Raw genomic sequence first — 16,481 nt, 5'->3', positions numbered from 1 at the left:
TAGCTAACCCCACTCAGGTAATCAGAACTTGGCCTGCCCACAGGCAATCCTTATCTGTAACAGAGCCAATTCACTTTCTGATCCCACAAACAACCCCTGCCTGCACTGCCTCAAGACAGGAAGTCCATATTTGATTGCACTCAGATAGTCTGCCCACCCAGACAAAGTTCCTATCCCACTGTGAAACCGTCAGCAACTAACTTAAATTCCACACCCTCTCCCCTGTTTGGCTGATGGTCTCACCAGATCTCATGAGTTGCTGGATCACCAGGAGAGACTGTCCGTCACATCCTGTTCTTTACAATGCGTAAGTAAAGGTAAAGGGACCCCTGACCAGTCATGACGGACTCTGGGGCTGCGGCGCTCATCTCGCTTTATTGGCCGAGGGAGCCGGCGTACAGCTTCAGGGTCATGTGGCCAGCATGACAAAGCCGCTTCTGATGAACCAGACCTTCTGATCGGCAAGTCCTAGGCTCTGTGGTTTAACCCACAGCGCCACCCCGTCCCTACAGTCCCTAAGTACTCAGTCATAAATATACTTGTGAATGCTAATACAATGCTAGAAAAGTAAAATAAAAAAAGTGATGGAGAATTAGTGGTAATGTCCCCAACTCCTCTCCAAGCATCTACACACACACACAACCCTACAACTTTGCAGGGTTCACAAAGATTAAGAATGGAGTGGACTGGTTTTTAAAACCTATTTATATTTCCTATTTTTTGCATTCATGTTCCTGAAACCTCTGGTTTAATATCCAGGTCTCTTTAAAACTATCCATTGTTAGAACCACCATCTAAATTCCCTAAGTTCAAGTTCAGATACAACAGGGAACTATTATTAATGCAAAGTGGAATTTACATGGAATATGCATGGAAGAAAGTGTGGGAAGAGCACTCAAAGTTCAAGTCTCATTCTTGTATAAAAATCTAGTAAAATTACCTAAAATCCTGTAACCTCCAAGGAGTCATTAAATGACAGTGCAATGGTTTGTCATACTTTACACCCCCTTTTCCATTGCTATATAAAATTCTATAGGAAGTTTAGGCAATGTGAAGTCACAACTAGCTCAAGATACAAGGTTCCAAGGCAGCAGAGATCTTACCTGTGCAGCATTCCCCACACCCAATGCCTTACTTAAGTTGGGCTCTATAATGTTCACAGACATGGTGCCCACCTAAGCACTTTATCTCTGACATACTAAACTATCTACACCCAGAAGAAGTCACCTGGTTCAAAACAGAATCATGTTTTGATGCAGAGGATCTCACACCGTTCACATTATTACACGCTCTATCTCACATTTAAACAACAGGCCTTGGGTTTCTTCAGCCATTTGTTACTTGTAAGACACTGATACTCATTATAATGACTTTCTCTTTCTACAACCCGGCCAGTCCAATTTCCCATGTATGGAAATTATTCAGGGTTTTTGAAAAAAACAAACAAACTCTCTTCTCTTTTCCAAGCCTTCAACTTCGTTCACATACTCCAAGTTTCCAAGTTATTTCTTTTATTTCTAATACTTTAGTTTTTGCTTGTCAGCCTCCTCATCTACCCTGTTAGCAGTAGTCTCAAATGCAAACTATTTCAAGAGCCAAGCGTAAACCTGCAGAGCAGCTTAAAATCCATCTTGATACTTATTTCTCATCACAGTGACAACTGAAATGTTGTAGACTTTTTAAAAAACCCTTGTCAGTTTTTATCATTACCTTATGCTGCTTGTTCCGGTCCCCTCAAATTCCCCTCTCTCCAATCTACTCATACCATTTCACATTACTTGCTTATTGCAATGGCTGAACATTATTATGTGCTACCTGAATGAATGACACTACAAAGTGCTTCCCTGAAACACATTACAAATACCCAAAGGGCACACACTAATTGCACGTCTTGTTTGCAGCCAGCTACACAAAGAAAATCCGCAAAGAAAACTATGTAGGGAAGAAATCTCTTAGCCACAAAAGCTTCATTATGTATTATTTTAAAATGCAATAATCTAGGACACTACAAAACAATTTGTCAGGCATGACTGTGTAAACATGAATAGTATAAACAAAACAAATAGGTTTGCTAAAAACTCTGTAAGGCTGTTAAATTCCTATAACCTAATAATTAACAAGCCATATTCATGTTACATTACCACAGTGCACCTGTCAGTTTCACTGACCCCCACCCCCAATTATTATTAATTGCATTTAGTGATTGTTTTCTACATAACACGCCTCAAAGCAACACAAATATATAAAATATCACACAACGTGCCAACCATTTAAAATCAAATACACAGAATAAATACAACAGAACAATAACAACCTTCACAGAAAAGTGTGTCCTATTAACACACTTCACTGCTGGGGAATTAAATAAATTCTGGTATTTTTAACCCACCTCTATGGACATAGACATCAATAGGGACACGGGTGGCACTGTGGTGTAAACTAAGGTGACTGTCCCTGGGAAATGAGGACGTCTGGTAACCTTAGTCTAAACCACTCAGCCTCTTGGGCTTGCCGATCGGAAGGTTGGCAGTTCGAATCCACGTGTGACAGGGTGTGCTCCCGTTGCTCTGTCCCAGCCTAGCAGTTTGAAAGCATACCAGTTCAAGTAGATAAAAACATACTACTGTGGTGGAAAGGTAAACCTTTTACTTTAGATATCAATATCAATGAATTAAGTATATTGTTCTTGAAATCAGGGGGATATGAAGGCACAACACACACATCTCTTGTGTACAAGCGAAATACAATTTTAACCAATTCATCAAGGGGCACATAAAATCAAGAAAACACAGTCTTCCCAACAGCAACAAATAATGCAAGTGATATAATTTGTTCCTTTAAAATGATTAGTTAACATCAGATGACAGTACCAATTTGCATGGGATTGAAACAGCTTTCTCCAGAGCAGATGCCATAGAAAAACAAAACTTCTTGAAAAGGGTAGTGTTAGTATTTCACTGACTTCCAGTAAGATAAACCAGCTATTAAGGCTTGGGTACAGAGTCTACCATGGCACCATTGGAATATACAATATTCCCATAACAAAAGAGTAATTTTTCTGTAGTTTTTGACAGTTGTGTAGAAGAGGAAATCTAAAAGGTATCAGGCATGTGACTACTTTATGTTTCTCTCTCTGTGTGCACATGCTTAAAGAAAGACAGACAACAGTATGATTCACACAGTATTTCAGCAACACCAAATCTTGTTATTAAATATCCCATCTAATATACCTCATTTCAAGTCTGTTTGCTCTTCGAAAGCAAAAGTACAGTGTTAATGAATTTTAAACCAAAGCTTCTGATAATGATTCATGAACTGTCTCCAGGCTGCAGAGGCTCTAAGAAAATATCAAAAGCTAGTCATACTACACAGAAAGTTTAATAATTAGACTTAGACCCTTCCTGCAAAAATGTTCCCTCCAGCAGAAGTGAGGACACAAGAGGGGGCTCCTTGGATGTGGAAAGTTTTTCCCAAAGAGGTCTGCCTGGCCCCATCTTTGCCACCATCTCAGAACCAGCATCAATATCTTCTCTCAGGTATTTAATTGTTGATTTTATTGCCGCAACTTTGAGGCCATTTGCTGGCACTGTTATTTTTATGGTGATCACGCTGAGATTGTGGAGCTTAACTGCATGGCCATTTGCAATTTTATTTTGCCTCTAGCTTTCGATTTTTGCTAATAAGACATTGTGGTGTCTTCTTAGCTAACAATAATAAAATACTGCAAATCAATGGTCAATCAAACATTGATAAAAATTAAACAAGCCTTGGCTTTCAATTGTACCGTCTAAATACTGCTATAAAAACACAGAACCTCCCCCATCTTTGATAAGTTCATATAACATGCAGCTACAAGGAAAAGATGGATGGCTTCAAAGAGAAGTACCAGCAACATTCCTGCTTGGTCAGGCTCAAATTTAAGTGCGTTGAAGCAAAGCAGTGGAGGCCCTATTGATGCTTATCCACATTTAGCTTCATGAACTTGGGCAGGAAGCCCTTCAAGTTAGAAGGGGAGGATTGCTTCTTTAAGCTACTGTAAGATAACGTGAGTCAACACTACTAACAGATGCTTTAAGAAGAAGAAAAGGTTAGCACATAACCGCCCTTTTATGCTCAATGTGTTACAGCCACCCAGGGAAAAGATTTCTTGTACAGGGCATTTAGCCCCCAATCTAAAATTAACACCACATACTTAGGAAAAAGCATCCATTTTTAAATAGGCACGTTATTAAAATGTTTACCAATTACAAAAATCCTGTGGCAAACATTTATTTGGAAGTATGGCCCAAGGATTTATTGGAGCTGTCTTTGAAGAGTGCGTTCATAAGATTACACAGCTTTATGGAACTACTCCCATAAGAAACAGCAACAAATCCTTTAAGACAGACATGTGGATTTAGGCAAGCTTTATTCACTGCATAACTCATGACTGTTGAATTGTATAATCAGACATTCCACAGCAGCATTTTAAATAGACATGCTCTGACATCAGATACAGTTTTCTTATGCTTCAGAAGGATAGGCTGACTTGTTGTTTACCATGGAACTGATCTTACCCCACAAGGGGGGGGGCGGACCTGATGCATTCTAGATGTTGCCTGGCTGCAGCAGCATCCCTGACCACTGGTCATGCTAGCAAGCGCTGATGGGAATTTGAGTCCAGCACCTACAAGGCCATGGGTTCCTCAACCTTGCATTATGTAATAAAATTCTGTGCCGCTCAATCCATCATCACAGCAAGATGAAATATTCAGGAGGTTCAGGATGAAGCAACTCTGTCAACCTCTCCCGCTTCCTTCAAATTCCTCCTCAAAACCACATTTCTTTGTGTGACTTTTGGCTTATCTTTCAGGACAGGTTTCAACTACATGTAATGGAATTTGCACACGTTTTCCTGCCCCTGTCCTTGTCTATCTCTTCCTCACAACCCCACTTGTTTTCCTATTGTTTAGAATATAAACTCCTTGGGAATGAGGAGCCCTCCACGTAACTTGAACTTGCATATACATTAACTGGCATGGTTCTAATATTGTGCAATATCACCATGGCTAGCAAACTCGGCCAATGGAATGCATTACATAGATTTCATAGTCTTCAAACATGTTCATCGGGGAAACAGGTGCTTGGACCTCTTTCTGCTCTTCTTGGGCGCTTAGCTCAATGATGCAGAGCACAAGCATTGCATATATAAATGCAAGTACAATCCCTAGCATCTCAGGAAACAGTGCAGGGGAAGATCTCTCTGAATGAGACCTCAGAGAGCTGCTGTCAGAGTAGACAGCACTGAGGCTTGCTGAACCAATTGTCTGACTTGGAGTAAGCCCACTTCATATATTCATATGTCAAGCAGAGCGACAGAAGGAGTAAACCTATGCTAATATTACCACCAACAAAAAAAAAAAAACCTCATTTCCTACCAGCTTTTCTCGTTGGTCTCTAAATATTTAGCAGTAACTACCAAGAACCTTTCTGTGCCTGTTTTACTATGTGAAAACTGATTCAATATATTTTATGGTAACCCTCCACTTTTGCATTTAACAATGTTTCTATACCCCTTAATCACCAAAACGTCTAAGAGGTTTACATAAAATATAAATGTATAAGCCACTTACTACACTGCGTAGAATATACTGAACTTGATACTTCCCTCAAACCACTTTCTTCAGAAGTAGTTCATGTAAAATGTTGTAATGCTGCGTTACATCTCATTTAGTCACATCCTTCAGCTTTTGAAGATCACACATGAGATTTATTATTTTCCTTCTTTCTCTACTAAGGCTACAATATATTTGTTAGTTGGCAGTTGGCAGCATACTGTAGTTCCTTGCGAACCATTCAGACGTTTTATTTAAGCAATATTCAAATTCTGTTAAATAAATAGATCAACTACCAAGGAAGAAAGGGGGCCAATGGGGGAGAGTAAATAGGCAGCATACAATAGAACTGTGCCCATTAATTTGATTTTCCATTTTTTGATGTTAAAGCATTTCCAATAAGGTTAACACAATTATATCTATGCACATTAATTACTCAGGAAGTTTATCATTTCCCAATCAACTGCAATTCCAGTTGCCCAGGAACCTAACTGCCACAGTTATTTCTTCAGCAGATAAAATGTAATAACAGCTTTGTGGGGAGGAAGAAATTGAGGGAAAGTAGGAAATTAATCGGCTACCATAAAATTTTCCAAGTAGAATCTCAATTAAATAACATTTGAAAATTAGATTGAAAGGTCTAAATGAATTTCTGTTAACTTGAATAGGAAAGTCATAAAAAAACCAGCCATTTCATAGTTTGGAACATCTGGAAAGCGACAGATTTAAAAATAACCAGAGAGAGCATTTCAGATGAGAACTGCTGAACAGAAGATGATTTTAGAAAATATTTGTAGCATGTTATTCACCTGCCTATAATAGTACAGTATGCATGCATTTATAAACATATATTAAAGTACTCCACAGTGCTAACTGTAATGATTTTGCAATTAATGGCGCTGTACTCTACAATCTTGATTTTATCACAGAATTCTCTTCTTAAAATTTGTATGGCTGTAAGACAGTAGCGTCCAACTCTGTAGAAATGCAGGTGCAGTTCGGCTTATTTCAAGTGTATCAACTATTTCTGTGAACTCTTGTTGTCTCTGAACCTTGAACCTGCAGAGATGGGTGAGAATAATCTCAGCAGCTGCATGACAATGAATGTTACGAATGTGATATTGTTGACAGAAATGAGAGGCGAAAACATTACCTGTAGCTGAAGCCTGGCTGTTACTTTGTTATGTAGCCTGCTAATGATCAGTTGCTACAGTTATAAGGAAGCTGTTGCAGGCCTTACTGGTTTACAGTCCAACCTATCAGCTTATATTCTAGACAGGAAAATTCCAAAGGTCAAGTGCTGATAGGCCACTTAATGGACACTCCCTTGGCTCATAGCTATAGGCCAGCGATGTGGAAACTACAGACATGGAGGTCACTGGTCAGAGGGTCCTGGTTGAAATTGCAGAAAAGGACAATTTGGTGTCAGCATGGTCTGTGTGATTAGCGGGGGCATTTTGTGGAAGGAAGAGACTGAGGAAGCAGCAGCAGAATGCTATCACACAATATCTGAATCACTGATGGTGTACTAAGGAGACACAGTATTACTAAAGGTTTTATGGCGTCAAGTGAACTTTTTAGGGAGGAAAGTGTATTTGTAATATATTTGAGGATTTGTAAACCAGGTCTTCCACAGTTAGGTGGATCCTCTCCTGCAGCGTTTTCCAAACTTGGGTCTCCGGCTGTTTTTGGACTACAACTTCCAACATCCCTAGTTAGCAGGACCAGTGGTCAGGAATGATGGGAACTGTAGTCCAGAAACAGCCGGAGACCCAAGTTTGGGAAACAATGCTCTACTGTCTAGGGAGGGTTTGTGTATGGTACAAATAGGCAACTCTGCCTCTACTGCTATTTTCCGCTCCAAAGCAGAAAATGTTTCAGGGAATTGTTTGGGCACCAGTTCATAAAGGCACCCCAAATCTTCCACTGTGAGAATTCTTTCTCTCAACTCCTTCCGACAATTAGTTGGAACATGCATTTCATGTACACAACTGAACTTCTAAGACTGTTGTGGAAACCAAAAGCCGACAGGGGTGACGACGGGAGGTCTGAAAAGCCAAGAAATGGATAAAATTATTACACTGGGGTGTGTGGTGTGTGTGTGTGTGTGTGTGTGTGTGTGTGTGTGTGAAGACGTCGTCAGGATTGCTCAGTGAAGAGCAGACTGCATGCCCCGTCATACTCTGTGGCAGGTTCAGCAGCTGCTATGGGGACATCTTTTTTTAAAAAAAAAACAACCAAAGAAAGGAGAAAGGAGCTAGAAACAGTGAGCTCTGTTAGAGGAAGTTCCCACAGCTTCTGCCTATATAAGACTTGACCTTTCTGTAGCACTCTCATTCCGCATTTGTAATATCACATTGCACCAGCCTTCTGGCCAAACCTGAGTGCATAATAGCCAAAACCCTTTGTGCTACACCCTTCAGGCCAGTTTATTTGGCTGAACAGCTTTATTTGGCTCTATTAAATCCAACCACATTGGGGCTGATCCAAGCAGTGAGTTATTTGTTTTGAGAAGCTCATCATAATAAGCCTTTAAGGTATAATCTACAGCTGTCGTTCCCCCCCCCGCCTCTCTTTGCCCTTTGGGAAAGAAGTTAGGGTGCCTTTTGTTTTATATATAAGTTATGCTTACTATCCTCCCTTCGCCAAATGGTCCGAGGGCAGGGTTACAGAAAACAGCACAATTTAAAACAATATATAATTCATTATGCTTCCCAGGGGTCCTAACATTTGGGATGCTGCTTCAGCAGCAGCAGCATTCTAGGACATAGTGGAGGCTCTGGGTCAGCCTTCCTTATTGTGAGACTCTGCTGTCCTCAGTGCCATGGTTGTTTTAAGGGAAAGGAAAGAGCGGTGCGGCCCCTCTGAAGAAGCACTGGGTTGATGGGGCCGCGTCCTTTCATCAAACAGGCCTTGCTATCAATCAGGAGAAACAAGACCATGAAATTCCAAAGAGGCTCTGAAATAATAGGTCTTCATTTTAAAATACTCAAGCCAATTCCAAAAACTGATATTTCTGATGGCGGATGGTACTTGTCCATCACTGAAGAAAAGCAGGTTGAAGGAGAAAGATAAATGGAAGATGAGATGGGATGGGGCAGAGAAGAGAAATAAGCAAACCCAAACATACTGTTAACAAGGCACGCAGCAAAACAGTTTTCAATCAGAGTGCAATAGCTGGTCAGTACTAGCATTGCAAAAGCCACTTCCCATACAAAATCTACACTGCAGAACACATGCAGGCTTTCCATACATAGATTATACCTTTTACCCAAGCTGGGAATAATATATGAAGCATGGCAAGAGGCACGGGAAGAGGTAGAAGCACAATGCTTAGTGTTGCCATGTCAAAAACTTCAGAAATGGAGTCCTCTCTTCTCTGTATGTGCAGTAAATCCCAAACAAGGGAACAAGGAGGGGAAAGGGATTGCAGGGACTGCATCTGTCCCAGAAAGTCTCCAGAGAGTTCTATGGAAGGGATGGGGAAACCTGCGGCCTCACAGGTGCTCCAGCTCCCATCGGCCCCAGACAACATGGCTGATGGTCAGGGATGATGGCGGGGAGCAGGCCACAAGCACTTGTGAGGGCACAGGTTAGCCATACCTGTTCTATTGCAACCGAATGTACTGAGCTGGAATAAGGTGAATAAGCAGGTCATGGTTGTCCAGGGTGTGTGTTTTTAATCACTCTGAGGAAAAACAATTTTTTTCTCCAAGGCCAGGGAAGGAGGAATTAATTAGTTCCTAATTTAAAGCATAAATACATTTCATTACCTTCTGGTACCACAATTTTCCTATTAATGGCAATAAAAAAAGGTTTACTCTTCCTCCTTGAGGTCTGACTTAATTCACTATTACTTGGCAATACAGTAGCATTTGTACTGTCTTCAAAGTCAGATTACAATAAATGAATATTGACACCCCAAACAATGATTCTGGCTTTCTTCTGACTCTGCCTTTTTTCTTTTGGGAAAACATTCCCACACGCCTTTCCATCCACGTTTTCTTTTCTGGCTTCTGCACTAAAAATGCTTTCATCCCAAGCAACCACTATTAATTAGGAGCAAATCCCATTTTACATGGCGCTTGCTTCTAAGAGGCAGAGGATCGACGGCAACAGCCTGCCAATTCCAAGAACTTTTCTGAAACAGCCATTAACTGGGTCAGGAGTAGCCTTCCAACTTTTCACATGCTGAAATATTTACACGTCACTTAACTCAGCTGCTGTAAAATGTTCCAGGCCACTGGGACAGTTTCTGCTCCAGGATGCCAAGTAGCATGACCCTTAAGGTTGCAGCTGAAACTAACTTTAAAACAAGAAAGACTAAATATTTCAACAGCTTCCATTGCTATGTTTTCAGCTTAACCAGTAAGAACTTTGCACAACCCTATCCTTCGCCGCCTATCCAAAATTCAGGTTGCCCTATGAAATTGACGATTTCAAATTTAGTTTGAACAGACATGTCTGATGCCGTTCTGAAATAAGGAACAGACCCAAAAATAAGGAGAAATGCTTGAAATAAACATCATATTGTAGTTCTAGGCAGAACACTGCATAGCACAAGGGGTGAAAATGAATCTGATACTGAACCATGGGGCCATTTTACACACGACAATAAAATTTATATGCTGTGGAAACACATGGGCCTATCAGCCACATTTCCCCCCAACAATATTTGGAACATAGGAAGCTTTCCCTTAAGCCAAGTCAGACCAGTAGTCTTTGTAGCTTAGTATTGCTTACAGTGACTGGAAGCTCTCTCCAGGATTTCAGAGAAAGGTCTTTCCCAACCCTACCCAAGAGAGGCCAGTGACTGAATGCAATACCTTTTGCATGCAAACCACACTGAGATTTGTCCCTTCCCCCTAGGGAAGTTGCAATGTGAGTTGCAATTGCCTGAACTGCCTAGAACAGTGATGGCCAAACTTGGCCCTCCAGCTGTTTTGGAACTACAACTCCCACCATCCCTAGCTAACAGGACCAGTGGTCAGGGATGATGGGAACTGTAGTCCCAAAACAGGTGGAGGGCCAAGTTTGGCCATCACTGGCCTAGAAGGATGCACCCCTCACAATTACATGCAAGTACATCTTGCATGTTAAAAAGGAAGGAGCTACAAATACACCTAGCAGTTACCACACCCAGACCAAATTTTACCAGCTTCTCTGCAAGAATATCATGTGGAAGACAGCCAAGCAGTTAGCTCTTGGCTACAGTGCTCAGAAAATACTGTTTCAACAAGTAAATCATCTAGTGTAGACATTTATAAGATTTTACATGCCTACACATTTAGGAGGTAGTAGCAAAGAGAGCCCATATCATTATAATGAGTGTTTTGTTCAACATCGTGGGTATGTGGGGGAGGCCATTATGTTGAAGTCACAGCATACCAAGTCCAGAGTTCTCAATCCACTCATTTTCAGCAGTTCAACATGGACTGTTTTGCAAGGCAGTTGATTTTTGTGCTCTTTCCATTCACACTCTTTAACAGCTTTATCACCATCAGAGAAGGGGGTGCCAGAAAGGGGTGCTATTGCTTAATTATCTTCATTACATACAAACCCAGATACTGTGTACACTAGAAATAATTTGTGGCTGTTAGGAAAACATATGCTCGTGTTCCATTGTCTCCTTTTTTTGAAAATGCACGCACAAACTCCAATTGCAGAAAATTAGAACAGGAGAGGTGAAAATGGTGAATGTCACATTTTGTTTCCTATTTATCTATCAGGGCTATAATCCTATTCACGTTTATCTGTAAGTAAACTCCACTATACCCAGGAAGACTTGCTTATGAGTAAATATCATGGGATTGCAGGGCAAGCAGTGTTCTAGGAGGTTGCTCCTATCAATTTCCCATCCGTCTTTCACTTCTCTTTCTATTCTGTGCTGTCTGTGTCACGGCAAGGTTTTGTAACGCTATGGAATCCTCAGTGGGGAAAGTGGGTGTGCATTCATAGATTTAACGTATTACAATTTTTTTTATATTAATTCACTGGTCTTCAACTGGTAGGTCAGGATACACTGCTAAGCCATGGCCTGATCTAAGGTGGGTTGCAAGAGGAGCACTGCAACAATGCAAATATACTGTATGGGAAAAGATTCAGAAAGCCCCCCCCCACGCATGTCTAGGTTAAAACCAAACAGTTTTGGGTTAAAACTGGGTGGTCCCGGGTATAAAAAGGTTGAAGACTGCTCTACTATACACTCTCACATTCCAAATCATTCTGTAACCTACGGTGAATTTAGCGCACATCTTAAGAGCCCTGGGAGGCATGGAAAGCTGTAATGAGAAAGGCTTCGGGTAGACTAAACTGATCAGCTGGATGGGATAGGCTGCCACGATGTAGCTACAGAAGAAGGCCAGAGAAGATGCAATGAACAAGAGGGTGAAATGGTGGGCATCCCTCACACATACACAAGACAGTGAACTGAACCTCCAAAGGAGACCAAGCGGAAACAGCTGCTTTTTACCGTGCAGAGATATAAAATGCAAGGCCAACAACAACATGCAGAAGCAAATTCTAATAATACACTATTACAGAAAGGTTACTTAAAAGAACAAAATAACAACAACAACATAGCCAGCTGAGTAAAGTTAAGACTGATTGCAGATATTATAGCAGCTGGAAACCACCCGGGGTTCTCTCACACATGCAAACAGTTAGCAAAGGAATAATATTTAACACACTTATGTAAAACTGAAATAAAGGGAGTAAAGCAGAATGAATGCTCATACCCAAAATGAACTTAAAAATCATGGAAATCCAGGCTGACTTTGCTTTCCACCCACCCACCCACCTGATTTGTGGCTCAAGAAGATGCCTCTGCCCATATTCCCAACCAAAAACTCCAAATGAAGTTTATACAATATACATGCCAAAAATGAATGACCTCGGCAAAATGCATTTCCTTATCCTGGCCATTCCCTAGATCTCTGACTAAAAAAAAAAAAGGAAAATAGTATCTGTTATTTTGACAGAAATCTAGCTGCCAAGCTTGCTTGCAGTAAAGGTTTTTTGTTTTGTTTTGTTTCATAGAAGAGATTAAACATTACAGCTCATTTGCAGAGGGTTCAGCAGGACCTGACATGCAGATCTGATGCAACTCACACATGCCATCTCCCCGTCTATATAGCAGCCCAGAAAAACTGTCAGGGCAGTATGGGTGGCACACCTCAAACAGAAGGTGGTTGTGCAACGCTCGTCCCATGTACTCCTTCCTGTTCACAGGCATTGCTTCCCATTGCTCAAGTTTAACACTGAAGCAGTATATTGAAACTGCAAGAGCCTCCTCTGGTCGTATGTCCCATTATATTCAATACAAATGCAGGAGCACCACCGCCGAGATGAAAACTCTTGTAATGTGTGCTAAATTTAATCAGGGACAGCAACCCAGGAAGACCTGTAGTAGAAGAAGGCTGTGTCCCTCATATACAGAGCAGCAGCTTGCAGCATAAATGCTGCCAACAAATAGGTGATTGCTGCTACTGTTACTTCTACCGCTCAGTATCAGGGTTCAGTTTCAGTTTGTTCCTCGCTTCACCAGAGCACAGCCTGAACCCCTACCTTGCCTCCAGCAAGGAACCTTCTCCCAACACCCCAGTCAGGCCTTGTCTTGATGCAGAGAGCACAGCTAATGGGAAAGAGACATCTACTACATCTCATGGCATCAGATGCAGGCCAGGCTATGCATGGAACATGCACGTCATTCTCCTCTATTGTCAGCTGCCTCACTCTACCCAATAGTAGGGCTGGCCCCGTGTATCATACAGGTAATCTCTCTCCCACCCCTCCCAGCAAGATTTCCCTTTCTCTTCGTTCCCATGCTGTTGTCTACACATTGGACTCAGTGCAAGAGCCTTCCTGGTATGTTATTTGAGTGAACGGGCAACACAGATTATAAGGGGCAATAAATCTGGACATTTAGTTCTGCCCCTGAGGTTGCACAGTTACTCAATATCCCCTTCCAGGGGTGAAGGATAGCTTCTGAAGTAGGAAGCTTTTTCTATCAGTGAAATATTTAGAATCCTCAAACAGGGCCCTAAACCACACAGCGAGCCTACAGGAATAGAAAATGCTCCTCAGTTCAGAAATTACTCAACATGTAATGGGTAAGAGGGAGATGAGCCACATGGCCTCACAGCTCTGGGTAATGTGTGAAGAGAATCTGATTCAGGTCTGCTCATAATACGGCTCCCCACCCCCCTTTTAAAGGATGTGCTTGCAACAGTGTGCGCACTGATATACAGAACTACTAGAAAATATGACTGACTGCTGCTAAAGTCTGAGGCATTTTGTGCTCCATGTGGTTTGGTTCGTTCACTGTTGGTGTGGCGTGGACTATTACTTAGGAGTCTGCTGTGCATTTTTGACCATTAGATACAGAACTCTCCCATTTTTTCAACTTTTCTACTGAATCTCAGATTATTCTTTGCACACATTTCAACTTACTGTTAAAATTCCTATCAGTCACTCTCAGAAGTCTTCACACACACATTGAATATCTAAACATATTGGTATTATACTGCCATCTTGATGACAAATCCAATTCATGTTCTGGCCTGCTTGCTGTATATTTACACGGAAGACTGAAGTTCAAGGCTAACCAGGCCCCAGATGTTCTACAGATAGGATACGCCATTAAAAGTGCCTCTACCCAAACTTTCTTGGCTTATTGGTTCTAATTTTTTTCAACTCACAAAGTACACTACAGTGTGTTGCTCTGGCAACTAAGGATGTTGCACTTGGTACACAACGCATTTGGCTTTAATTTGAATTCTTTATCAGCAAACAATTGCAGCATGCACTTATACTACTTTAAAATATTTATATTGATTATGAAATCACTTTAAAGCCACAGTGGAAGATTTCCTCCCTCTTACAAAATACAGTGGTATGCCTTCCTGCCCATTAGAGTGGCGGCACCTTCTTTTACCTAATCTCCTATCTAATTTGTCTAAATAAGATGTAACTTGTTGTGATTAAGAAGACTGTCAAACAATTTCTTGTGGATGGATAGACTCCAATTAGCATGCAAGACCACAACGATTAAAGAAGCCCCTATAATCTCATTTATCTTAAGCACAGAGGTATGCACAGCTCCTGCTTTGGTCAATATTGTTGCTTTTTTTACACCCATCAGATGAATGTACTTCCAAACCTCTTAAGTTTGAAAAGCAAAGGCAAATCCCTGATCTTTTTATCGTGAGCCAAGGAAGAATGTTGCAAACTTGTGTATTTGTCTGCCTTATTTTCCAGCCTTTGATGTCTAAAATAGGACAGTGTGAAACTGCAGGAATGTGTGTGTATGTGTGTGTGTTCCAAACTTTCAACTATGCTTTGTGTCCTGGTTTTCTGAAATAAATATTTCCCCCCAGTATTTATTTATTTTTTAATTTGACCCAGAGTTATTCAGAACTCAGATTCCTGCAAAGTCTTCTGTTGCTTGTATACATTTGCCTTTTGAGCTACCGTATTTTTCGCTCTATAGGACGCACCAGACCATAAGACACACCTAGTTTTTGGAAGAGGAAAACAAGAAAAAAAATATATTCGGAATCTCAGAAGCCAGGACAGCAAGCAGAATCACTGAGCAGCGATCCCGCTTGCTGCCCTGGCTTATGGGATAGCTGTGCGCAGCCTCTCCCGGGCAGGGGATGAAAGCTCCCCCTGCCCGGGAGAGGCTGTGTGCGGCTAAGGCTCCCCCAAGAACTGCGCTCTCTTTAAAGCCCTTTTCCCTCCTCGGGGAAAAGCCCCAAAGAGCCCCACACATGCTCCATGTGGCTCTTTAAAGGGAGCACTGAGCAGAGCCTCCTGCCTGCATTTGCTCCATAAGACGCACACACATTTCCCCTTACTTTTTAGGAGGGGGAAGTGTGTCTTATAGAGCAAAAAATACGGTACTTATGTATTATTTCCAATATGACAGAGAAAAAGGGTCGCAGCTCAAGTCGTTTGGAAAGCCATGTAGAATAACTGAGGAACATGTGCACAGAACCCTAGCGTTAGTTCTTAAAGCTACTTTAATTAAAATAAAGTATATTATAACTGGAGTGATGTAGTTAGAACTGAGTGGTCAAGTAAATTTGGTTACTCATACTCTTGTGGTTTTAAAGTCACGTGATAGTGGTTCTATGACTGGAGAGTCTGTTGGTCAACCAGAATGGTCCCCAACACCATCATAGTCATTTGAAGTTACAACGTGGGGGAGAATGTGTTTTCCTCAGTACAATTCATTAGTAAGGAAGTTTCAAATGTTCCAACTCCCATTAGCCCCCAGCCAGGATGGTGAATGGTCAGTGATGGATGGAGTTTTAATCCAGCAAAATCTGAATAACCACAGGTTTCCTACCCTGCCTCTATTGACCAGGAAGGTGCCCGTTTTTGTCTAGACAACAAAGTATTCTGTTTGTTAGACATCAGAGATCACAGAATTGTAGAGTTGGAAGGGACCACAAGGGCCATCTAGCAGCCCAACCCCCTGTGATGCAGGAATCTTTTGCCCAACATGGGGCTTGGACACAAGACCCTGAGATTAAGAGTCTTCTGCTCTACCGACTGAACTATCCCACGTTTTGGTAGGCAGTTTGGCTTCCTGTAAGACTGATAGGCTTCATTATTCCAATTATGAGTAATACGTAATATTTTAGCTAGAACTACCTGCCCTAGATAGTGCACTCTGGGGGAATTAATGCACTTCCCCTATGAAAAAAGCTACTTAGTTTTCAGACATGAATGCCGCAGCACTAATGAATTCAGAGATCACAAAGAAGAACGTTCAGCCAAAATTAGTAGGCACCTGAATGTTCCATGTCCCATGTGTAGAAATCAATCAATAGTTCTCCCTCCCGTTACTTTTTAGAGTTTGCTTTTTTCTTTACTCTTGGA

At 41.4% G+C, this 16,481-nt stretch overlaps 1 protein-coding gene and 1 long non-coding RNA gene across 2 annotated transcripts in view; one reads left to right on the top strand and one right to left on the bottom strand.

The window, feature by feature from the left end:
* Window positions 1-16,481, bottom strand: part of HPCAL1 (hippocalcin like 1) — a 73,077-nt gene that overhangs the window by 51,877 nt on the left and 4,719 nt on the right. The window lies entirely within an intron of this gene.
* LOC310759846 lies at window positions 524-8,441 on the top strand. Its single transcript, XR_014546563.1, has 2 exons — window positions 524-7,697; window positions 7,728-8,441. It is a non-coding gene; the product is annotated as an uncharacterized lncRNA (long non-coding RNA).

Source organism: Podarcis filfolensis, assembly GCF_964270895.1.
Source record: "Podarcis filfolensis genome assembly, chromosome: 3".
NCBI classification, from domain to species: Eukaryota; Metazoa; Chordata; class Lepidosauria; order Squamata; family Lacertidae; genus Podarcis; species Podarcis filfolensis.
The sequence above is the reverse complement of the archived record's forward strand: the minus strand, read 5'-3'. Positions and strand labels throughout refer to the sequence as shown.